At 47.7% G+C, this 24,531-nt stretch overlaps 1 long non-coding RNA gene across 1 annotated transcript in view; it reads right to left on the bottom strand.

Moving 5' to 3' along the window:
- Window positions 1-15,196: 15,196 nt before the first annotated feature.
- The window catches only part of LOC136792170 (uncharacterized), a 64,413-nt gene continuing 55,078 nt past the window's right edge, over window positions 15,197-24,531 (bottom strand). The window contains exon 3 of the long non-coding RNA XR_010835595.1: window positions 15,197-15,243. This is a non-coding gene — a long non-coding RNA (uncharacterized lncRNA). The remainder of the gene's footprint in view (window positions 15,244-24,531) is intronic.

Genomic DNA, 24,531 nt, shown 5'->3' with positions numbered 1-24,531 from the left:
GGGTGCCTCAGCTGCCCACTCCGGGAAGATTAGATACAGCTGTAAGGCTCTGATATGCCAGGCGGCCCTGCCACTGGATGATATTTTGAAGGGCCAAGGGACCTCCCCTTTTTGGCTAATAGCAGCAAACACAGCTCAAACCCAAGGGGGCATGGAGCACAGGTGGGGCACAGAGCAAACAGGGCTGTTTAAAGTGGTATAATCCAAATTCACACCCTGGCTATGAGGCAGGAATTTAGAAATTCATTCCTCCAGAGGGGAATGAAGTATTGGGTTGTTCCAAAGCAGTAGCATAGAGTAGATGGTCTAAGTGCCTGAGCCCACACCCCATCCTGGTTCTCACCAACATGCAACCAGAGCTAGACTCCACATCCACAATCAGCATTGTGGGTGAGGCCCAGACCTCAGCCTTCCCTGTAATTTCGATGGATATTGTGTGACTTCATGCCCAGAGAACTGAACTTGATCTCTCAGCTAGAATATCCAGCACAGATCCTCTCTTAGGAAAGAAAAGGAATGAAAATTGCCTCTGGCTTTCCAAGTGAAAGAAATAGATTCCCTCTCCCCAAGCCCCTGTTTACGGCAAAGCTGACGCAGATGGGCTAATGAGTGTTTATTCGAAGCAGTCACTCCGGTTTGCAAAATACAGAGGGCTCAAGTCCCCTGTACAGGATGTGGGCTGGGAGAGGGGAGCAGGAGCCTTCATGATAAAGTAGGTGCTTGACGTCCTTCACCCTCACAACTGCACTATTTGTGAAGTAGGCATGAGGGATTCCATTTCAGAGATGAGAAAACTGAAACTCAGCAGGATGAAGAGAAATTCCCTCAAAATACCCAGATTCACAGAACAGAACCAGGGTTCAGAGCCTGCTTGCCCCGATTCCAAAGTGCTTTCCTCTACAACCCTCTGCATTCCCTCCAGAAACCTCCCCCAGGGAGGGCAGGGGCGGGGCGCACATGTGGAAGGTAGACTTGTAATTAAAGCTCGGAAAATCCATGACCTCCTTGGAAACTAACTGATCATTCACCCCACGTTGTTTCCCAGCAGTGGAATTGGGGCTCAGGCATCAACAGTCCCCCCTCCCTCAACCCACCGACACCTTTCCTGGTCTGGAGCCAATCCTGGCAGGTGTACAGCCTCTCACCCACCAGCCGTGTGTACTGGAGTCACCTTTCCAGGCACACATCTAGTGCAACAGACACTCACATGTCCACTTACCTTCTCTAAACCGTCCAGTCGCCACCGAGTTCTTGGGTAGCTTCTGTTTCTAGGCCTGGGGTCCCTGCCCCTTGGGCTGGTCCCTGCTATGAAGCCTTGCCCTTGGCTCACGCAGCTCTAAGCCCAACGGACTTTCAAGTGGCTACCTGCCTCCTCTTGTTTCTCCCCAAGACCAAGAGACTCCCCTTTCCGTGCCCCACACTTGGACACTAGCAAACCCTCATCATTTGTCAAACCCAATTACTGATGTGGACACAGTAAGTTTTTGGTCACCTCCCTCAGAATCCAACTCCCCAAATGTGTGCCTCCCTCTTCCCCACCCCCCAGTGCTAATAAGATCCTGGCATTCCTTCCAGCCCCGCCCACCTGAGCCACGACCTTCACAGGTGCAGACACTGTGATGGTGATGTGCCTGTGAGGGCTGGTGCATTATTTAGCATCAATGTGTTAAACACGTAGGCTAGAACTTGCACTGCCTGCTGGCAAACATGGAGTTACAGGATTTAATTAACAGCCCTGGGACAATTGATTTTTATCAATAACTTTTCATAAGATGATTTATTGATTTTAACATGACACAACCAACTCAGGCACACCAGTTCCTGACTGCATGTAATACTGATATCCCATTCATCTTCCCGTCCCTGGGATGACAAAACACCGGCGGGGAGAGATGTGAAACAAAAGCCTGAAAGCCCAATCAAGCCGACAGTACTCATGGCATAACATCCAAGTGCACCCCTTCCGAGGGAGGTGCTGCCACACGCCACCATGACGAGGAGCTGGAGAGAGATGGGTAATGAGAAGTATGGGAGGTGCCGGGCATATTGTGAAATGCGGAGAGAGGACGCAAGTTGCTCATTGACGGTGTTTGCTCACGCAAGGCACCTAGGAAGGGTATTAGCAAGTAATAGGGCAGAAATCGATAACTCACTGACAACCAGGCAGCCTAGAATCTTTGGCCCGTACCCAAGAGCACAAGAGAAAGCTGTCCGAGAGACCAGCACCCACTCTGGCCCGGCCTGCACGTCAGGCCGTGGTGTGCCTAACCGGACCTGCCTGTGCCAGCTGGCTGCCCACCCTCCTGCATGGCGGGGTCCCACCAGTCCCCTTACTTGTTGCCCCTGGCTGGCCATGGTTCCTCCTTTGGGATGCGCCTTCTCCTCTCAGGAAGCAGCACGCACCGGACAGACACCTTAGTGCCTCTTCAAAGCCAACACCTCAAACACGCCAGGATATACCTGACCAGCCTGCCGAAACTCTCACTGCAGCCCAAGGAGCCCGCCAGCTCTTGTTTCCAACACTTACAACTCTCACCTGGGTGCCTACTAGAGCGGTGTTTCTCAGAATCACCTGGAGAGCTTAAAATTCAGATTGTTGCTAATTTAGTTAGCCCGGAGGGAGTCCAAGACTTTGCCTTTCTAACAATTCCCAGGTGATACTGATGCTGCTAGTCTCAGGACCACCTTTGGGGAGCCAACCACTGTGTTAGTGAAAGCCCGAGAGTGCTTTTGAATCAGCGTAAGGCACAGCCAGTGCTTCACTATCTTGCAAAACTTGTCCTGAGCCCAAGATGGAATTAGACAGGAAAGCACGTCAACAGCTCTACTCTCTCGTCCAGTATAAGACATGGTTTCCCCCTGAGCGAGGCCTGGCTCTAATATTGTTCTTGAGTTCCTGTTTGGGGGCAATCAACGATTAAACGAGACCTTTATGGCACTTTAAGAACACGCTGTGTGGGATGGGCCCCAAGATAGACTTTTACTGAAGTCCAGGCAGCTGCAGATTACAGGTCCTGGGCCTCCCATGAATTTACAAGGCTGGTGATTGACAGAGGCCAGACAGCCTGGTGGGGTGCCCCCATCTGGAAGAGAAGGCACGCTCTGAAGCTCCTCTCTGGGCCTTCCCTGGAGTTGCTGCTTCGCACTGAAGCAGGCCTCCAGGACTTCATTTATTTACAAAGCAAAAGGAATTTGGAGCTGGTGCACTGGAGGTAGGTGATTCAGCAGTCTGTCTGGCCTCCCCATTCTAGGGAAGAGATCACTGGGCTTGGAGTGAAGGAATGCAGGCTCCAGGCCTCCTCAGCACTAAATGGATATGTGACTTCAAGCATCATCTCAACATCACTGAATAGCTTCTTTCTTCTGTTAGGGGGAAAAAAAATATCTGTCCTAATCACAAATGCATAATGATGTTCTAGGACATTATTTAATTTCATTAGTATTATTGTTATTTTTTTCTAGGAGAGGATTATTTACCCCACAGCAGCTTCTTCCTTGTTCTGGGACACTTTCCTGACCCCTCCCTCCTGTATAATTTTTGCCAGTGTTTCATCAAACACTTGTTAAGCCCCTCCTCCTTGCCAAGCACTACACCAAATACCAGAGCACAAAAATGAAGCAGACAAGATTCTCAGCCTCAAAGAGCTCTCAGACTAGTAGGAGTGATAGCAAGTGTCAAATAATCCCATTCCAATGGGATGTGTTGATACCAGGGTGTGCAGAGGGCACTCTGAAGCAGAAGAGAGGCCTAATATTCCTACCTAATATTTAGTCTTCCATCTTCCTTAGTAACAGAACTCCCAGTTTTTAGTTTGATATAGGGCCACCCATATAAAGATTATAGTTTCCATCCTCCCAGGTAGCTAGATGTGATTATGTGACTAAGTTCTGGCCAATGAGATATAATTGCAAATGGTATGGGGATAATTCTAATAAATGTCCTTAGACAACAATTAGCATGTGCCCTTTCTCCTTACCCCTTCCTCCATCCTGTTGCCTGGAATGCAGATGTGATGGCTGGAGCTCCAGCTGCATCTTAAACCATGAGGATAGAGATGTCCTTGAAATGATAGAGCAGTAAACTAGGAAGGAGTCTGGGTCCCTAACAGCTTTGTGTACCAGACCTGGGTTGCCTATCTCCAGAATTCATTTGCATGAGAGAAAGTAAATAAACTTCTATCTCATTTTTAAGCCACTATTATTTTGGGTTTTCTGACACATGCAACTGAGCCTAATCCCAACTAATTCAAAGCCAGGTTGTGAGTGGCTTGATGACTTTGGACTTCATTATATAGGCAATAAGGAGCTATAGACAGTTTATAAGCTGTGGAGTAACTTGAGGTGGAAAGATAAAGGGAGAAGGAAAAAAAATGACCCAAGATGTAAAGAGACTGTGGAAATTTATTTCTGTTGATAGAAATGAGGAATCTCTGATTTGAAGGGAAGGTAGGTGAGCATGATTTTAGACTTGTGGTCTTTGAGGTGACTGCAGTGATTCAATGTTAAAGAATCCAAAAGGTAACTGGGGGTGTAGAAGCGAATCATAAAAGAGAGGTAAGGACTGGATCTATAGGAATTACTTGTATAAAAGTAATAGCTGACATACTACAACATGGATGAATTTTGAGGACATTGTGCTGAGATAAGCCAGTCACAAAAGGACAAATACTGTATGATTCCACTTCTATGCAGTACCTAGAGTAGTCAAATTCATAGAGACAGAAAGTAGCATGATGGTTGCCAGGGGTTGGGAAGGTGAGAATGGGGAGTCAATGTTTAATGGAGACAGAGCTTCAGTTTTACAAGGTGAAAGGATCTCTGGAGATGGATGGTGGTGAAGTTTGTACAGTATGAATATAGTTAGAATATACTTAATACCACTGAACTGGACACTTAAACATGGCTAGGACTGGGGCTTCCCTGGTGGCGCAGTGGTTGCGAGTCCGCCTGCCGATGCAGGGGACACGGGTTCGTGCCCCGGTCCGGGAAGATCCCACATGCCGCAGAGAGGCTGGGCCCGTGAGCCATGGCCGCTGAGCCTGCACATCTGGAGCCTGTGCTCTGCAACGGGAGAGGCCACGACAGTGAGAGGCCCGTGTACAGCAAAAAAAAAAAAAAAAAAAAAAAAAGGCTAGGATTGTAAAAACATATACGTGTGTGTGTGTGTATGAATAAATAAATAAAGGAAATCTCTATTAACTTTTAAAAGTAATAGCCCAACCTCAAGAGTAGATGAGGCTTCCTGGAAAAGAGGGAAAAGTGAGCCAGAAGGTCTCACCTTTGGGAAACAGAAGAAGGAAGCTGGTCTAAAGAAACAGAGATAGTTGGTCTGAGAGATGGAAGGAGAGGGAGGAAAGGCTTTATGTCACAAAAGGGAAACAGGGAGAGAATTTGTGACATGATTCAGAAACTTTTGGAAAGTAGCAATGCCAGAGAGAGAGAGAGAATGTTCAGCAAAGACTAACCAAATTGTTTTGGTAACAAAAGTGTCTGTGAGTTAGCATTGCATGCAAGACTGAAACTGCGGGTGGTGATCATCTAATTTGGATTTTTTAAAGCTGGTCAAAGAAAATGTCATGTACAGCAAGACTGGGCCTGTGTAAAGAGCAACCCAGGCACCCATTCCATTGTAATTATTTTCAAAGTAAAAGGGCTGCCTGCATGAAGTGCAATGGAGAATCCATCCAATCAGAAGTCAGTTTCTGAGCTATGGTAGGAACCCAGAAATGCAGGGTAAAATATGTCAGCAATACACTGGGGGAAATGCCCAGGAAGAGAGGAAAAAATGGTCCCAGAGAGAAGAGAATTCTAGAAAAGAATCTTCACTGTCTTAAAACTGCTCCCTCCACTTTGAGTCGGTCTGGAGAGGCGACCTTTAACACTTGATCCATCTGGGATCAGTTTAAGAACTGAGGCCTGTGAAATAAACCTTGGCTTAATGTCTGGTAACAGAATTCCTCTTAGGGAGGAAACTGTCTTCCCACAGGATAGTACCTTTACCAGCCTTCAGATGGCGGGTGTGACTGGAGGCATAGGCTAGCAGGAGGAGCTTATGAAGGAAAAGGTTAAATAGGGCTGCATCGGTGAAGGGATGGGAGAACAGAGTGGGGGGACCAGCAGGAGTACAGAGTCCCCAAGAGACTTCTAAAAGTCGAGGTTTCCCACAGTCCACCGTTTGCAACTCTGTAATGAAAGCACGCTCCTTCTGTCTCCTCAAACTTTATTGGAGTAGGGAGGTTTGGGTAAAAAGTAAGGAACAAAGGATGAATTCCCTGTTGGCAGAAACACCAGGGTAGCAATAAAGGGAAAGGCCCAAGGCCAGAGCAGAGAACAAGAAGTCTTGGAGACCGGAAGCTGGAACCAGAGGTGACCTTGAGAATGAGAGCAGGAAGCCCCCAGGCAACAAACGTCTGGGGTAGATTACCGTGAAGGTCTGGCTTCCTGAAGAGCCGTGCTGGGGCTTGAGGCTGTTGGAATAGCCAATCAATCTTTTTAGCAATATACCACTTGTATCCTTAATCCGGCTCCATCCTGTCTCCTTCAATCCAACATAACAGGTTGCAAAGAGGAGGGGGCAGCTCATAATGTCACATGAAACTGAGAGATCAAAGAGAAGGAGAACTAAGGAAAGGTCATCAGATTTGATAACAGTGGAAAGGAATTTTTCAGCAGGAGTAAAAAGGTCAGGGGTGCTACATGCAAAGATGTGGACTGTGCACTGCACAAAGGCAGCCCATCTGCAAGGCATCCTCCCTTCCTTCCCGGCCATCACAGAGTGGATATTCGTGACAATTTTCCAGCCAAAGGGAGACGGCACGAAGGTTATAAACAAATCGCTAGTGAAGAAACGAAAGCCATGCATTTGGAGCTCCTACATGGGTATACATACTATTTATCTGTAGCTGCATAACAAATTACTCCAAAATTTAGCAGCTTAAAACAACAAACATTTATTATCTCACGGTTCTGTAAGTCAGGAATCCAGGAGCAGTTCAGCTGAGTGATTCTGGCTCAGGGTATCTCATAAACCTGTAGTAAAGCTGTTGCCTGGGGCTGCAGTGATTTCAACGCAACTGGGGCTGAAGGATCCACTTCGGAGCTTTCTCATGGGGAAGCTGGCAGACTTCCGTTCCTCCCAGTCATTGGGCTGAGGGTCTCAGCTCCTCACCACACCACGCGGGCGTGTCCACAGAATTGCGCACAACATGGCAGTTTGCTTCCCCCAATGTGAATGATGCAAGAGAGAGAGGTGATGGAGAGAAGGGATGGGGTGAAAGGGAGGGGAGGAGAGAGGACAGGAAGATGGGAGAAAAGGAGAGGAGAGGGAAGCATGGACACATTTCCAGGGGAAAACAAGATGGGAGTAGGGGAGGGGAGGAGAGGGGAGGGAGGAGAGGAGAGGAAAAGAAAAACGTGGATACATTTCCAATACAGAAACCATAGTCATTTTATAACCTAATCTCAGAAGTGACATCCCATCCTTTTTGCTCTATTCTGTTCTTAGAATAGGTCAGTAAGTCCAGCCCTCATTCAAAGGCAGAGGAGTACCCTAGAGTGTGAATCCTGGGAGATGGGGATCATTGGCGCCATCTTAGGGGCTGCCTGTCAGGATATCAAGTTTCAACCACTCTTCCAGGGAGATCATTACTGGAGAGAGAAAGCAAAATCTTTCTCTCATCCTGGGGGTGAGATCGCTTAAGAGACAAACAGAATTTGGGAAAAGTTCTAAGCTCACCTTCAGCAGAAACCAGAGTGTGCTCCAGTTAGTGACACAGCGCCTGAGTTGAGCCTGATTGCAGGAATCATTGCCATTGGCTGCCCCTCAGCAGGGACCTGGTCACATTTGCTTTACAGGGATTTAAGCTTTGGTGCCCAAGCAAGTTGTCCGCATCTACCTCATGTGGGTATGAAGAAAGTTCATGAATGCCAACAAAGGTTTCTAATTTGGAGGAACAGCCCAAGCAAAAATCTAAAGAGGCATTCAAGGAAAACAAAGCACCTCACAGGCCGGCTTTGATTCTGCTTTCTGAGTAGGCAGACCTGTTATGGAGAAGTATGGAGGGAAGAAAAGGCTCACCAGATCAGCCAGTAACACGCAGCACCTGTTTCCCGCACCTCCAATATCCAGGGCTGGTCAGGCCCCCTAGAAGGCTGGGCTTGAGACGGCCAACTATACCCTAGAGTAAAAGTCCTGTGTGGAGGGACCTCCCTGGTGGCGCAGTGGTTAAGAATCTGCCTGCCAATGCAGGGGACACGGGTTGGAGCCCTGGTCCGGGAAGATCCCACATGTCATGGAGCCGCTAAGCCCATGCGCCACAGCTACTGAGCCTGTGCTCTAGAACCCATGAGCCACAACTACTGAAGCCCACGTGCCCTAGAGCCTGCACCGCAACTGCTGAAGCCCGTGCACTCTAGGGCCCACATGCTGCAACTATTGAGCCTTCATGCTGCAACTACTGAAGGCTGCGCACCTAGAGCCTGTACCCCGAAACAAGAGAAGCCACCGCAATGAGAAGCCCATGCACCGCGACAAAGAGTGGCCCCTGCTTGCCGCAACTAGAGAAAGCCCGCGTGCAGCGACGAAGACCCAACGCAGCCAAAAAAAAAAAGTCCTGTATGGAGAGTAGCCTCTTGTCTCATCGTGACTCACCTCCCCCATGGGACTCTCTATGGAGACAGAGAGAAGCACAGGGATAAAAGAGAGGTATTCTCAACTTGGAACATACTGAAAAAGGAGGGAAGGAGGCAGGGCAGAAACTTAAAGGGAATGACATAGCCCGAGGACATGACATAAACTGATTAGAACCAAATGGGTCCAAGATGGTGGACAAGTTGACTTCCACTAGACCTTGAGCCTCAGTATATGCTCCCTGTAACACATCAGCAAGCTAAATGACATACCCACAGGTGCCATGACGGTTCCAAGGCTGACCATAGGGACCAAAAAGTGGGTGGTGGCCCAATTCCTGGAAATCCCTGCCCCTTCCTGAATTAGCTGGAATACTCCTCCCACTCATTAGCCTATGAAATTACCCACCCCTATAAAAACTGACAACCCCATATCCTGGTGCCTTTCTCATCTTCTGAGATGGCCTGAACCTTGTCTGTGGAGTGTGTTTCTCTCCAAATAAATCCACTTCTTACCTATCACTTTGTCTCTCACTGAATTCTTTCTGCGATGAGATATCAAGAATCTGAGCTTCATTAAGTCCTGAAACCAGGTGTGTGATCTCATGTGGAAGACCGTGGCTTTTGGCCAGGCTCGAGTCCCAGCCACGTGGATTCAAATCCCAATCTGAGTTTTGGCCAGGTTCGAGTCCTGGCCATGCAGGTTTGAGTCTCAGTCTGAGGTGCAAGGTTTCAATACCATTAGATGACAGACAACTCTTGTGGATTCTTTTAGAAGTGACTATAATTTCTGAACCACTCTGGCGTTGATTCAATCCATAAATATTTATTGAGGGCCTGTTATAATGACGGGTCAGCTCCAGGCCATCAGCTCCCTCAGATGAAGTGGGCCAGGCACTAGAAGGTGGGCCAAGCTGGTGGGCATGGTGGCAGGAAGTTGTTGCATCAGAGGTTACAGTTCAGGGTCGGTTCATCAGGCAAGGAGACATGCAGTAACCATGAACCCAAACTTCAAAGTCAAGGGCAGAGACTGACAGGAGATCAAAGGCAAGACACACATAATACTGAATCTGCATAAGAGAGCCAAGGCTAATGCTCAGCAGTTCCAAGTGAACAGGGAAAACATGCATATCCCTGGCCAGAGAGTAGAGGCCAGGAGCCAGCATCCTTTCCTGAAAATAGAGCTCGCTTCTGACATGTTCAGCACCCTATCCCCAGTATCTGGCACAGTGATCAATTCAGGTGCTCAGGCCAGGCAGGAGAACACAGAGGTGTGGTCATCTCTGTAGATACCCATAAGTCAAGGTTTGTGGTCTAAGGTGGGCATCAGAAAACAATCAGGGAAAAGAGTCCGGACCCAGAGGCTAGGAAAGGTGGCTCAAGATCCAGAATAGGTGAGTGGGGTCACCTAACAGCCCAACCAAGGTATGAATGCTGATTCCAGGGAATTCTCAGGATTAACTGTAGAATTAATTCCAGGATGAAATATTTTAAGCAGCCTTCTGCTTCTGCTGGACTGAGGACTGAAGCCATGTCTGTCTTTTATTGGGTATCTCCAGCCTGGCCCAGAGCCTGGCATGAAATACATACTCAGTAAGTGTGTGGAGGGAGCAACTGCTCCCAGAGAAAAGTGGGGATCTGCAGAGGGTGGGGCCCAGGTCCAGGGCCCAGAGAGTCCTCACAGGTCAGTGCAGAGGTAGAAAGGTTTTTCTTCCAGGTTATAAGGAATCAGGTGAAGCCAACAGAGCCCAGACTTCAGACTGAGAGCAAGCAATAAAATGCCAACCTTCTATTTCATGTTCCTCACCCTGTCACCCTCCTGGGTCTCCTTCAGAATAGAGCAGAGGATGCCAATGACAGCAGCCATTCACCTTTCCCAGGGCCCAGTCTCCAAATGATGGATCTGTGTAGGTGGAAGCCAAGCTAACAACTTCAACATGAGACTGTGAAATATTCCCTATACCCATAACTAAGTGGGTGGCCTTGAGCAAGTCATTTAACCTGTCTCTATTGTAGCCACAAACTCTTTCCTTATCCATACTAAGAAGCTTTTTAATTTGATGTAGTCCCACTTGTTTCTTTTTGCTTTTGTTGCCTTTGCTTTTGGTGTCAAATTCAAAAAATCACTGCCAAGACCAATGTCAAGGAGCTTCATCTCTGAGTTTTCTTCCAAGAGTTTTACAGTTTCAGTTATTATATTCAAGTCTTTCATCCATTTTGAGTTGACTTTTATGTATGCTGTAAGATGGGGGTCCAATTTCATTCTTTTGCATGTGGCTGTCCATGTTTCCGCATTTATTTAAGAGACTATCCTTTCCCCATTGTATATTCTTGGTTCCTTGGTTGAAAATTAACTAACCATACATACATGGTTTTACTTCTAGGCTCTATACTGTTCCACTGGTCTATGTATCTGTTTTTATGCCAGTACCACACTGTTTTGATTACTATTGCTTTGTAATATAGCTTGAAATCAGGAAATTTGATGCTTCCAGCTCTGCTTTGCTTTTCTCAAAACTGCTTTGACTATTTGGGGTCTTTTGTGTTTCCACAGATTTTAGGATTATTTTTTCTGTTTATGTGAAAGGTGTATTGGAATTTTTATAGAGATTACATTGAATCTGTAGATTGCTTTGGGTAGTATGGACATTTTAACACTGTTAATTCTTTCAATCTATGAGCACAGAATATCTAAAGGTAACCATCACAAAATAAAAAGGCAACCTATGGAATGGGAGAAAATATTTGCAAACCACATATCTGATAAGGGATTAATATCCAAAATATATAAGGAACACATATAACTCAGCAAAAGAACAAATAACCCAATTAAAAATGGGCAAAGGATCTGATTAGACATTTTTCCCAAAGAAGACATATAAATGGTCAACAGGTATATGAAAGAGTGCTCAACATCACTAATTATCAGGAAAATGCAAATCAAAAAACCACAATCACTTCACACCTATTAGGATGGCTGTTATCAAAAAGACAATAAATGCTGGCTAGGATGTGGAGAAAAGGAAATGCTTGTACACTGCTGGTGGGAATGTGAACTGGTACAGCCACTATGGAAAACAGTATGAATATTCCTCAAGAAATTTAAAATAGAACTACCATATGAACCAGCAATCCCACTTCTGAGTATATACCCCAGGAAAATGAAACTTTTGCCTCCAAGAGATATCTGTACTTCCATATTCATGCCAGCAATATTCACAATAGTCAAGGTATTGAAACAACATAAATGTCCACTGAGGCATGAATGGATCAAGAAAATGTGGTATAAAAATACAATGGAATATTATTCGGCCTTAAAAAAGAAGGAAATCCTATCACTTGCAACAACATGGATGAAACTAGAGGGAATTATGGTAAGTAAAATAAGCCAGACAGAGAAAGACAAATACTGCATGGTATCACTTATTTGTAGAATCTTAAAAAAAAAAAAACCCACTTTTTAAAAAGGTCAAACTCATAGAAACAGAGAGTAGGAACGTGGTTGCTAGGAGCTGGGAGTGGGAGAAATAGGTAGACGTTGGTAAAATTCTACAAACTTTTAGTTACAAGATGAATACAGTCTGAGGATCTACTGTATAACATGGTGACTATATTTGAAAACACTATATTTGTATAATTGAAATTTGCTAAGAGAGTAGAACTTAAGTGTTCCCAAACACACACCAAAAAAGGTGAATATGTGGGGTGATGGATGTGTTAATTAACTTGATGGGGGGAATCCTTTCACAATGCATAAGTGTTTCAAATCATCTCGTAATTCAGGTCTTACCATTTTATAAATTATACCTCAATAAATCTGAAAAACAAAACAAAACAAAAAACTATTTCCTCATCTGTAAAATTAAGGCATTTGACTAGAAGGAAGACTCTACCGTTCCCTTTCTTTTCAGATATTCTGTGACTCAGTTTTTCTGGCTTTGAAGAGGATATGGGTTAGGACTGACCTACCATGAAAATATGGGGTGGCTCATCAGCCTCTAATGAGAAGTGGAGTGGGTCTAGAGGAGATGCATGTACATACCCTCTGCGTTCCATTTCCATGGAGTTCGGTTCTGGAATACCGTGTCTGTTAGGAAGGTGAAGCATATTTCCTGTAGGCAGTTTCTTATGCTTCCTAAGCTCTCTGGGGAAGACGCAGCATGACAAAGCTGAAAGCTTGTAGCCTTAAAAATGAAGAGACCTGGATGCTGGTTCTGAACCAGGCGTGTGAGTCAGCAATTCCCTCATCCTCTTTGGGTCTCCATTTGCTCATCTCTAACGGACAGAATGCCCACCCTGCCAGCCGTACAAGACTGTCGGGAAAGGCCTCCCCAAAACATTAAGTGCTAAACAGATGTGTCATATTATTAGCAGAATCCTGTCAAATGGCTGGTAGGACATTAGTGAATGTGTGGGGCAAATAGTCCCTAGTTTGGAGGCACAAAGGACTCCTTAAAGATTTGTACATTCTGGAAAATTAAGATGAAAGCTGGACTTTGTGAGTCTGTCTGGTAAGAGGCAATGTGGCATAGCTGTCGATCCAGTAAAACTGGAGGATCATGATTCCAATGTTGCCATTTACTAGCTGGGTGACTGAGTGCACACCACTTCACCTTTCTTTCTTTTTTTTTTAGTATTTATTTAGGCTCCACCGGGTCTTAGTTGCAGCACGTGGGATCTTTAGTTGTGGCATGCGAACTCTTAGTTGCATTGTGCACGTGGGATCTAATTCCCTGACCAGGGAATCGAACCCGGGCCCCCTGCGTTGGGAGCGCAGAGTTTAAGCCACTAGACCACCAGGGAAGTCCCCACTTCACCTTTCTTTCTTTCTTTTTTTTTTTCTTTGCGGTACGCGGGGCCCCACGCTGTTGTGGCCTCTCCCGTTGCGGAGCACAGGCTCCGGACGCGCAAGCCCAGCGGCCATGGCTCACGGGCCCAGCAGCTCCGCGGCATGTGGGATCCTCCCGGACCGGGGCACGAACCCGTGTCCCCTGCATCGGCAGGCGGACTCTCAACCACTGCACCACCAGGGAAACCCCCCACTTCACCTTTCTTGAGTCTCAGTTTTCTTATTCATAAAATGTATATAATCTTTGGCCCTGCCTATTTCCCAAAGTCAACACTGGGTCAAATAAGATCATTGTTTCTAAAAATGTGGTCCACTATAAAGCCCATCACACGCTGGGCATCAGTATTCCTGGGAGTGTCCGGCACTTAGCAGGGACTCCTAGTAATTAACCCAGCTGAGCCAGCGAGGCACATGCAGCCTATAGCACCAGCTCCAGCATCAGAGAAGGTGAAAGAGACAGACACTACATGAGACAATTTGTGGGCAACTACAAGTCTTCATCTGCCTCCAAAACTTTCCCCTCCTCCCTAGCCTAGAACCCTTCCCATTAGGATCACTCCCATGGAGCACGTTCAGTTGAGAGAGAGCTCAGAGCCCAAGGGTATCCAGGCAAAGGGCAAGTAGGGACTAGAATCCAACCTCAATTCCACCTAGCAGGGCCTGTGCCTGCCCTGCTAGGGAGGGGTGCTTTTCTCTAATTCTCATGGGCTGCCTGCCATATGGACCAGCACATCCCTCACCTGGAAGTTAGGAAAAAAGTGATCAGGGTTTAAATGAACAAATATTCCCTGAAATGTGAGGGTCACTCTTCCACTACCTCCCATTAGTAAACAGAACTCTGGAGAAATAAAATGCCAACCAGTAAATTCCGTGTGTGTGTGTGTGTGTGTGTGTGTGTGTGTGTGTGTGTGTGTGTATAAACCTTAGTCCTCAAGGGTGTGGCAGGAAAGGGTAGTATGATGGGACCCACCCAGGAAGCCCAGTGTAGGCCCTGGGAGCTGTGAGACGTGGGCCAATGCTGGATGAGACAGCAGAGCAGCATGGCATCCATCTGGGTTCCAGGGGAAGAGTTAATGGAGGGTACTTTGACCAACACAAACTTGGCTGGCCTCAGAATCTCATGAAAGATCGGTCCTTCCAGCTTAGGCTGTCGGGGAATACCTACAGTGTGTGATATTACGTGAGGGGTCTCACCCCTCTGACCTCTCGGATGAGCCCTTAGCCTTCCACCAAAGTGCTTGCTAGAGCACTTCTACCCCCTCTTCATTTTGGCAACACGGGCAGACCCTGAGCCCTGCTAGGTGGCTTCAAGTCAACAAGAATAAGCAGTCAAAGCCACTCCGAGGTCACCTCATCCACATGGACTCCGGTGACCCCCATGCCCCTCTCTCTTCTCTCCAGATGAGACACCTTATTGCCTGAGCCTTGCAAATCCTCCAGGGAGTTCTGGGAACTGGACTCTGCGCAAGACAGTAAACAGAGACCATGGATCATGCCATCATGGGACGGGAAGGAGGTCTTCCTTCAGGGAGGGCAGCATAATAGCCCAGGACATAGCTCTCTGTAAACCTTGGCAGTGCAGCCTCGCAACCAAGGGCATGCTCACCTAACAGCAAGAGGGCGGGTCTGGAGCCAGGCATCTCCACCAGCTTTCTAGAAAAACAGAAGGGCCACAGAATAGGGCTTTCCTTCCAGTGGAATGAAGGCTGTAACCTAACCCTTCCCCTTGGAGTCCATCCCCTCACTTTGGAGTCTGAGAAACTTATCTGTGGAGAGAAGGAAAAGGAAGAAGACATATGTAGGGCAAATTGCACATCCTCCCCTGAACCTCTGGTTTTGAGGAATGGGGAATAAAGGGCTACTTATTATCAAAGGCCTTGCTGGTGTGGATGAAGGCCTAGACATAAACCCTTCAAGGCATTTTCAAAGGTTCCTTCAGTTTCAACGCAAAACTAATCTGAAGGCCAAAGAGTCACCTTTTTTCAAGAATGGATATTATGTTAATACAATAATGCAACTGATTCTTCTTGCCCTCATTTACAGCCCATTCACATTTCTCATACTGTTGTCCGTGGTTTTCATATGTTTGAACATCCACAAGCATTAGGAAAAGCACTCAGCCATGCTCTCCCAGTCATCTCAGTGAGTGATGGATTCTCTGTCTTTTTCATCAGGATTCCCCTTGGGGCTCTCATAACAGATCACTATAAAGCAGGCCACCCCTAACATCTGCGGGGCCCAGCACAAGAGTACAAATAGAGCCCCATTTATTATGTAGGTCTAATATTTAAAGGTTATAGATCAAGCTAACGAATAAATAAAATGTTATACCATTCCTATCCTAATAAATACATATTCCCAATGACTTAGAAGGCCAGTTTCAAATTTAGAACTCTCACCCTCCTCAGAATTCTGCTGCACAGGGAGAGCCTGCCCCAATGCTTGGGCCTGGGCTCATGGACGTTTCTTCCCGTCCGCCACCGCCTGCCCATATCCCAGCCCATATCCCCAAGCTCCCACTACACACCCTACTAACAGCCTCCTGTTTGCCACCCTTTGTACAGACTGGCCCTACTGGCTGTGACCTCTGCCTTTCATAGGATGAACCTGGAAAAGAGGCCTGAAGAAGGCTGGACACAGGCTTGGGATCATTCATGCAGGGAATGCAAGGTACCATAGAGAGTCTCCAGGTACGCAGAGAATATTCTAGAATTCTCTAGGTATCCAGAGAATGTTCTAGAGGAGGTACGTGGGCTCCAGGTAGTCACATCTCCTTGGCCCTGCAGACTCCTTACCCATAGAGAGAGGCATAGCTGAAGGAGGTTCATAGTGGGGGTCCTGTAAAGCCCAGGGTCCAGAGTAAGAGAGGGTATCTAAGGGCATTATTCTTATGTACAATCTGAATCCAGGAACTCAGTGCTCACCCAGATCATTCCCCATGACTTTGGGCAATCCGCTTCAACTCTCTGGGCAAACTTCTTCATTTATAAAATGTGGGGTTTGAGCCAAGAATTTTTAAGTGCCTTTACAGAACTGAAATCCAATGCTTCCACTCCAAATTAAATTCCAATAACACATATGGAGTACCTACCATGGGCCAGGCACCATGATGAGTGCTTTTGCATGCAGTCTTATTTAATCCATGATTCCCTCGCTGCACACTCACTTCCCAGCCAGACAAATTTATGGAGCTGTGCTCAGGCTAGACATCCCAAAGACATCCAGGGATGGACATTAAAGATGACACAATGCTAAGAGCATCCAGGAGCAAACATCTGGCATCCAAACAAACCCACAGTCCACCTACAGCAGCAACCGTGAGGGGATGGCAGAGAGGTGGACACTACGAAACAGACCCAGGGGGGAATGGGTGCCTCCTGCCTAGCCTATGGGTGCGGAGGGAGCTGTTTAGGGCTGCAGTGCAGACACTGTTTTATACTCACAAAAAGCAATAAAGCTCCTGGGTCATTCTCTTTGCTCTTAAAGGGGCGGGTCTGGGCCAGGCAAAGAGAACCATAGTGGGAGAAGGGAAACTAAAATCGAGGGAGGCATTAAGGTCAATTCCACGATTCTTGTGCTAAGACTTGAGGCGGGTCTGCGGGTGTTTGGGAACACGGCTTCCCATCCTTTTTCTGTTTCCCAAAGATTCTCTAGAGCTTCACAGGCCCCAGTTGGTGAAAACATCTCTCCTAAAGGCCCCCGTTTCTTGAGGTCAAGTTGACTCACGTCCCTCTTTGCCTTGGTTAGCTGGCCCTCCTCAGGTCGCAACTTACTATCTGACCTTGAGGGAGTATCTTCATTCTCTAGGCCTCAGCGTTCTTAACTGTAAAATGAGCCTTCTGAGGGCTACAAGAGATAACACCTGCTACGTGCCCGGCACAGGATAAGCAGTCAGCAATTGCTAGATATGAGTATCCCTGTGCTTTCCAGTGGGACAGCAAGAAAAAGGGAGAAGCCAATCTGGAGCCAGATCAGCCCTGCTGTCCTCCCTAAAGAACAATGTGCCACTTCTTCCCTGAGGACATCGCTCTTTGACCTGTCACGGTCAGGCACAGGACAGCTTGCAGTCACACTGCAGAGTTGATCAGCCAACCACACCGCACCCCCGGGCCTCATCAAATATTGATAGAGTGTATAATGTCTTCCGAACACAGTACACCACTTCTCAAACATGAGCCTGAGCTTCTCTGACCCCAGAGGAGGGTGAGGGCTTCTACACCCCTTCAGTGGCTGCCCATCTAGTCAATCTTGCCCTCGTCAGGGGCAAACATCACAGGGCGCGCCATCCTTTTCAGGGCAGGATGAAAGACCCTACTGCCTGCTTTTAAGTTTTTCCTTCTAAGCCAGCTCCTCAAGAAGGGAAAGGATGGAGATGAAAATAAATGTGGGAAGCACATCTTCTGTGCCAAGCGTTGGACAGAGGGCTGTGTGTGCATGATCCAATTTAATCCCAACAGGAACCCAATAACATGGGTGGTACCGGCTAGAGTTTATGGATGAGGGCACTGAGACACAAGGCAATCCATTAGGTAACTCAAGCAAGATCACAACATTTGTCCAAGGTGGAGTTGATATGTAGACCTATGTCTAAAATCAGCGTGCTTCTGCTGACAGTACACAGGAAATGAGAACTGAGAAAGATGGAAAAAACCCACCGCCCAGATAGATCTATTCCTGGGACCACTGCCTGAGCTCAGGCACATTTACCTGTGCTGCCTTTCTCAAAGGCTAATCACAGAATGAAGCAAAGTCAAAACTGTAGTTCTACAACCTAGTGCTTACCAGTGGGGAGAAGGAAGTGGGGAGGTACATCACAGGGGTGGAAGAGTAAGAGATACAAACTATTAGGTAGAAAATAAACTGCAGGGATTTCCCTGGCGGTCCAGGGGTTAAGACTCCGTGTTTCCACTGCAGGGGGCACAGGTTCGATCCCTGGTTGGGGAACTGAGATCCCACATGCTGTGTGGTGCGGCCAAAAATAAAAAAATAGAATAAACTACAAGGATTTATTGTACAACATGGGGAATATAGCCAATATCTTATGATAACTATAACCTTTAAAAGTTGTGAATCACTGGACTTCCCTGGTGACACAGTGGTTAAGAATCCGCCTGCCAGTGCAGGGCACACGGGTTCGAGCCCTGGTCCCAGAGGATCCCACATGCCGCGGAGCAACTAAGCCCATACATCACAACTACTGAGCCCGTGTGCCACAACTACTGAAGCCCAAGCTTAGAGCCCGTGCTCCGCAACAAGAGAAGCCACCGCCAACGAGAAGCCCGCGCACCACAACAAAGAGTAGCTCCCCTTCACCACAACTAGAGAAAGCCCGTGCGCAGCAATGAAGACCCAAAGCAGCCAAAAATAAATTTTAAAAATAAATAAAAATTTAAAATAAAGGAAAAGTACTTTCCTTTAAAAACAAAATTGTGACTCACTATATTGCACACCTGTAACTTATGTAATATTGTGCAGCAACTATACTTCAATTAAAAAAATAAACAAACAATTCTAAGTTCTATGGGCCACTGCCAAGCAAATCTTGACCAGCTCACATCTCCTGACCCTCTGAACCAAACCTTGTTTACAGATTCTTTGTAAATAAAATTGCATCTATTCCTTCAGAATCCCCAATAATAATAAATATTTACCGAGATGTCCCTGCACTAGGGGCAGGATGGGCAAAGGTGTGGCACATCCATTTCTTAGCATAGCTTAAATCAGTATTTGCCGTCAAGTTATTTGTAATCTACTTATAAGTCACAAGGATCATGCTAATAATCAATGGTATTTATAAAATGCATGAGAATTCAGAAATTAACTCCATATTAGGGCACCACCAAAGGAAGACCATATGTCTCCTGGGATCTTCATGACAACCCGGTGAGGTCAGTAGGGACTATTTTGAGAAAACTTGGTCGCAAAGTGTTCAATGACTGTCCCAGAGTCACAGAGCTAGTTAATGCTGAGCCAGGACTGGAACCCGGGTCTGTCTTATAAATGATAAGAACCGCCATTGCAGAGCAAGCCATTTTATAGATTACAAACAAACAGACAAAAACAAACAAACAGGGACTTCCCTGGTGGCGCAGTGGATAAGACTCCACGCTCCCAGTGCAGGGGGCCCAGGTTCGATCCCTGGTCGGGGAACTGGATCCCACATGCATGCTGCAACTAAGAGTTTGCATGCCACAACTAAGGAGCCAGCCTGCCACAGCTAAGACCCGACACAGCCAAACAAATAAATAAATAAACAAAACAAAACAAAACAAACAAAAACTGGGGCAAAACAGAGAGAAGTAAAGTGGAATGGCTTGCCTCAGGTCACACAGCTAGCCGGGATCTGAACCTAAGCAGCATGGCTCCAGAGTCTGGTACTTAACCATTATACCTTCCTCTGTAACAACTTAATTTCTACACCGAGTTCCCCATCCACGGGGGAAGCAGGAAGCTAAGTTCTGTGAGTTTGTGATTCTTCTTCCCTTTTCTCTGAAGTGTGTACAAGTTCCAGTGGCAGGGGTAGGGTGAGGGTGGGATTTGCAAAACGCCAAAGGGGCATCTCATCCAGAGGTGGTCCGGGCTTCACTGACCCATCTGGGCCTCAGTAATCATGTCCCACGTGGGTGGCCCTCCCTGTCCCCTGCTCCTGTCCTCCAGCGGGGTGCCATGCTCAGGGCAGGGGACTCACTCTCCTACCGTGTGCCACGCTGGCCCTAGGAAGTTCCGTGAGGCCGGCCAAGGCCTGATAGGCCACGGTTTACCATGCGGCCAACGCCTCTGTGGTCTGGCTACCTCCCTAGGGCTTCACTGCAGGAAGCCGACAGCCTCTCAGCCCCTCTCTTGCCCCCCCAGTTTCAGTTCTCTTGTGTTTCCCCAAAACTTTCTGCTATGCCCATAGTCCCCTCTGGTCTCCTAAAGATAAATTTATGGGGCCCCAAAGATGGGAAGATGCCTTTGTTTCTTCCTCTGCCCTGTCACATCCCTCCCCTGAGGTGACAGGTTTAGAAAGGCCTGGCTGCCTGTGGCGAGAGGTGGGTTATGGCAGGGAAGCAAAATACTTGGAGAGAAAGAAAACAAGAAACTTTGATTAGGACAATAATAGATAACTATCTACATACATATTGAGGGGGATTTGAGAGCAGAGTTAGTAAGGCTTCACAGAATACCTGTATTTGAGGGAGATCGTACAGCAAGTAAACACTGATCAACCAAGAGGAGAGAAAAGGCAAGTATTTCTACCCAGCCAGCCCAGGGATAATCATACCACCCTTCACAACGCCAGAGAAACTGAGGGGAGAAGATGGCGAGTCGTTTCCTTCATGCTTGAATTAGAGTAAAGGGGAGACAATTAACTCCATTCATTCTTGAGCACCTGTTATGTGCCTGGTACGGGTACCTGGTACCAGCACTTGGTACTGGGGATTCTGCTGAGAACAAAACTGACACAGAAGATGTGCAGCAGGCCCAGGGCCAATGAGAGGCCATGAAGTCCAGAATTCCCGGTGGATACCATGGCCACGCGTCCTTAAGAGCCACGGGCTCCCAGGGTGAGGGGTGGACACAAGGTCACAGATGACAGCTCTTGGCAGAGGGCTTGATCACAGTGATAACCCAGCAAAGGCAGCTGCTGTGCGGATTATCACTGTGAGTCTTCCCCAGCTAGGAGCCACATCACTGTTTGGACTCCCATGGGCATCTCCACTGCAGGCAAAGGAAGCCAGGCAGAGGAAGCCAGGAAATCTACACCACGTTCCGTGGCCCCAGGGACCTGTGTCTCCCAGTGTTGGAAACACAGCCCCAGACATTAGCTTTGGTACAAGCCCTCCAGGCCCCCAAGCCTAGAGAGAAACCTGCTTCCCCACATGACTCCCTCATTCCTTCTGGGTGGACTGCCTTTATTTGGCCAAGTCCCGTGGGCAGGGATTTAATTAACTCTTTACCGTGCCTTTGCAAAACTCAGCATGGGAGAACAATTCCTCCTCTCTCCAGGGAAAATGCTTATGCCAAGTGAATGTTTTTTTTTTTTTTTTTTTCGTGGTACGTGGGCCTCTCACTGTTGTGGCCTCTCCCGTTGCGGAGCACAGGCTCCGGACGCGCAGGCTCAGCGGCCACGGCTCACGGGCCCAGCCGCTCTGCGGCACGTGGGATCTTCCCAGACCGGGGCACGAACCCGTGTCTCCTCCATCGGCAGGCAGACTCTCAACCACTGCACCACCAGGGAAGCCCCAAGTGAATGTTTTTATTTGGTTATCATCCTGTCTCCTCTTGATGAGATCCTATAGTGCCAGTTAACCAGGGGCAGGGATCTGTCTGAGCACCTCAGGGACTGGACTGAAAAATTCTTGGGGGGTGGGGGGGTGGGAAGAGTTTGTTTAGTTGGGTTTGAGGTTGGCAAGAATGTTGCAAGCCTGCTACCTACAAAGCATGGTGTGAGATATACAAAGGTAGGAAAGAAGTAACTCTTTGTTTTCAGGATAGTCCCTGATACAAGGGAGTAAATAAATTGTGGTGCAAAACAGGAACAAGTAATCTGAAAGGAGGGTGACCCCCCCCAAGACCATCAAGGGCTCAAAACCCTGAGTTTCGAGGTAGAGGTCTGCCGGGAAAGGGAAGAGCCAGAACAGCTATTTGATCCTCCCCCAGCCCCACCCAAAGCGACTGGATAAGGTCAGGCTGTGAGAGAGGATCCCCGCTTATCTGTGACACACCCACCGAGCTGGCCTATGTAACCCGGTCGCCTTATCAGGAGCCCTGTCTCAAACGGCCAGTGAGGGTCAGCATAGCAAGGAGGGCAGCAAGGTGGTTCCAGGTCCCCATGCGGAAAATGAAGACGCTCAGGCTCCTGCCAGAAGTTCCATTAGGCTGTAGAACAGCCTTCTAGAAGGCCCCCTTGGCACCACATACTCCCTATATCAACCCATGGCAGGTGGCACTTCCATCGTGAACTCTCTGAAAGCCAGTCTGAATCATATCTGTCGTCTGTTCCTTGCCCTAAACCTCCAGGGGCTGCTTTCTGCTGCCAAGCTCCTATGTCAGCTCCTCAGCCCAGCTTCCTGTACCCTAACCCCCATCATCGGACGGCAGGTACCCTTCCAGCGTCACCCCGGTACTCCTGCTGGTCGCCCATCTAGAACACTCTCCCCTGGCTTCATTTGTTGAAATCCTGTCCCCTCTCTCTCAGGGAGGCCTCAAATGCCCTTTCCCTTACCGAGGCTTCCCTGTTTCCCCAACCCCCCCGTTCCTGCCAGACGCCCCCCACTCCTGAAACGACCTTGCATTTCATACCTGACAGGTGTCACTTGTCACACTCCACCCAGGACAGGCCTCTCACTCCATTAACTTGGCAGCTCCCTGAAATCAGTCCCCGTCCTGTCCCCTCTGTCCCCCTTCACCAGAGTCCCACACAGTAAAGGAGCTCTCTGTGCTTCTATCCCCTCTGTGTCGCCCACTGTCCCCCCTCCCCTGCACGAGTCACGCCTGCTCCCTCTCATGAGGTGATGGTCAGGGCCACTAGAAGCCTGCTGGGGAGATCCTTTGTTGTTCAGCTTCGGCAGTCATTCCCATAGAATTAAATTGCTATGAAGTCCTAATGGACCTCTCCCATCTCTCCTTGCCTTGAAACAATTGCTCCAACATTTTTTTTTTTTTTGATGTTGGGGGCAGGAGTTTTATTAATTAATTTATTTATTTTTGCTGTGTTGGGTCTTCATTTCTGTGCAAGGGCTTTCTCCAGTTGTGGCGAGCAGGGACCACTCTTCATCGCGGTGCGCGGGCCTCTCACTGTCGCTGCCTCTCTTGTTGTGGAGCACAGGCTCCAGACGCACAGGCTCAGTAGTTGTGGCTCACGGGCCCAGTTGCTCTACGGCATCTGGGAGGCTTCCCAGACCAGGGCTCGAAGCCGTGTCCCCTGCACTGGCAGGCAGACTCTCAACCACTGCGCCACCAGGGAAGCCCCATCTCCAACATTTAAAAAAAAATTTTTATTGGAATAGAGTTGATTTACAATGTTGTGTTAGTTTCAAGTGCACAGCAAAGTGAGTCAGTTATACATATACATATATCCACTCTTTTAGATTATTTTCCCATATAGGTCATTGCAGAGTATTGAGTAGAGTTCCCTGTGCTATACAGTAGGTCCTTATTAGTTATCTATTTTATATACAGTAGTGTGGATATGTCAATCTCAATCTCCCAATTTATCCCTGCCCCCCCCAGTAACCATAAGTTTGTTTTCTACATCTGTGACTCTATTTCTGTTCTGTAAATAAGTTCATCTGTATCTTTTTTTTTTTAGATTCCGCATATAAGCGATATCACATGGTATTTGTTTTTCTCTGTCTGACTTAACTTCACTTAGTATGATAATCTCTAGGTCCATCCATGTTGCTGCAAATGGCAATATTTCATTCTTTTTATGGCTAATATTTCATTGTATATATGCACCAAAAGAGAATTGACTAGAGAGCCTCTGTGCACATTCCTTCGACCCTGAGTTTTTACTCAGAACTTTCCACAGGAAAGAGGCCCACTCCTGAACTGAGGAAACTTCGCCTTGCCTGGCTTTTCTTGCGAGGCACTGCCTCCGGTTCTCGTCCTACCTCTCTGATTATTCTGACTTCTCTTTCACCAGCCCCTCAGTCCCGTTGGTCCCCAGCCCTCTTCCCTCCTTGATGGCCCCTCCCTCAGAGGATGGGCCCACTGCTATAGCTCCTACTACCTCTTCAAAGTTGTTGACCTGAAAACTCCAATCCTCAGGTTCCTATCTCCCAACAGCCCTCTGGGCACTGGTGCTTGTACAATACATGCAGTTAGTGTTTGCAAATTTAAATCCCCAAGTGCAAACTTCGTCCTCCTCCTGGACTTCCCTGATTCTGCCAACATCAGCATCCAGTGCAAGTGGGGCCTTCAAAAGCCCACTCTGGCCCCCAAATGCTCAGAGTCACTCTCAGAAATGGGCACGCTCAGAATTCATTCCTGAACTGCCCTTTCCCCCACCCATGCCTGTTTCCCCCGGCCTTGCTGCTGCTGGCCAGCCCTCTTTTTCAGGCTGCCCC

The sequence above is a fragment of the Kogia breviceps genome, chromosome 11 (assembly GCF_026419965.1).
Source record: "Kogia breviceps isolate mKogBre1 chromosome 11, mKogBre1 haplotype 1, whole genome shotgun sequence".
Lineage (NCBI taxonomy): Eukaryota > Metazoa > Chordata > Mammalia > Artiodactyla > Physeteridae > Kogia > Kogia breviceps.
The sequence above is the reverse complement of the archived record's forward strand: the minus strand, read 5'-3'. Positions and strand labels throughout refer to the sequence as shown.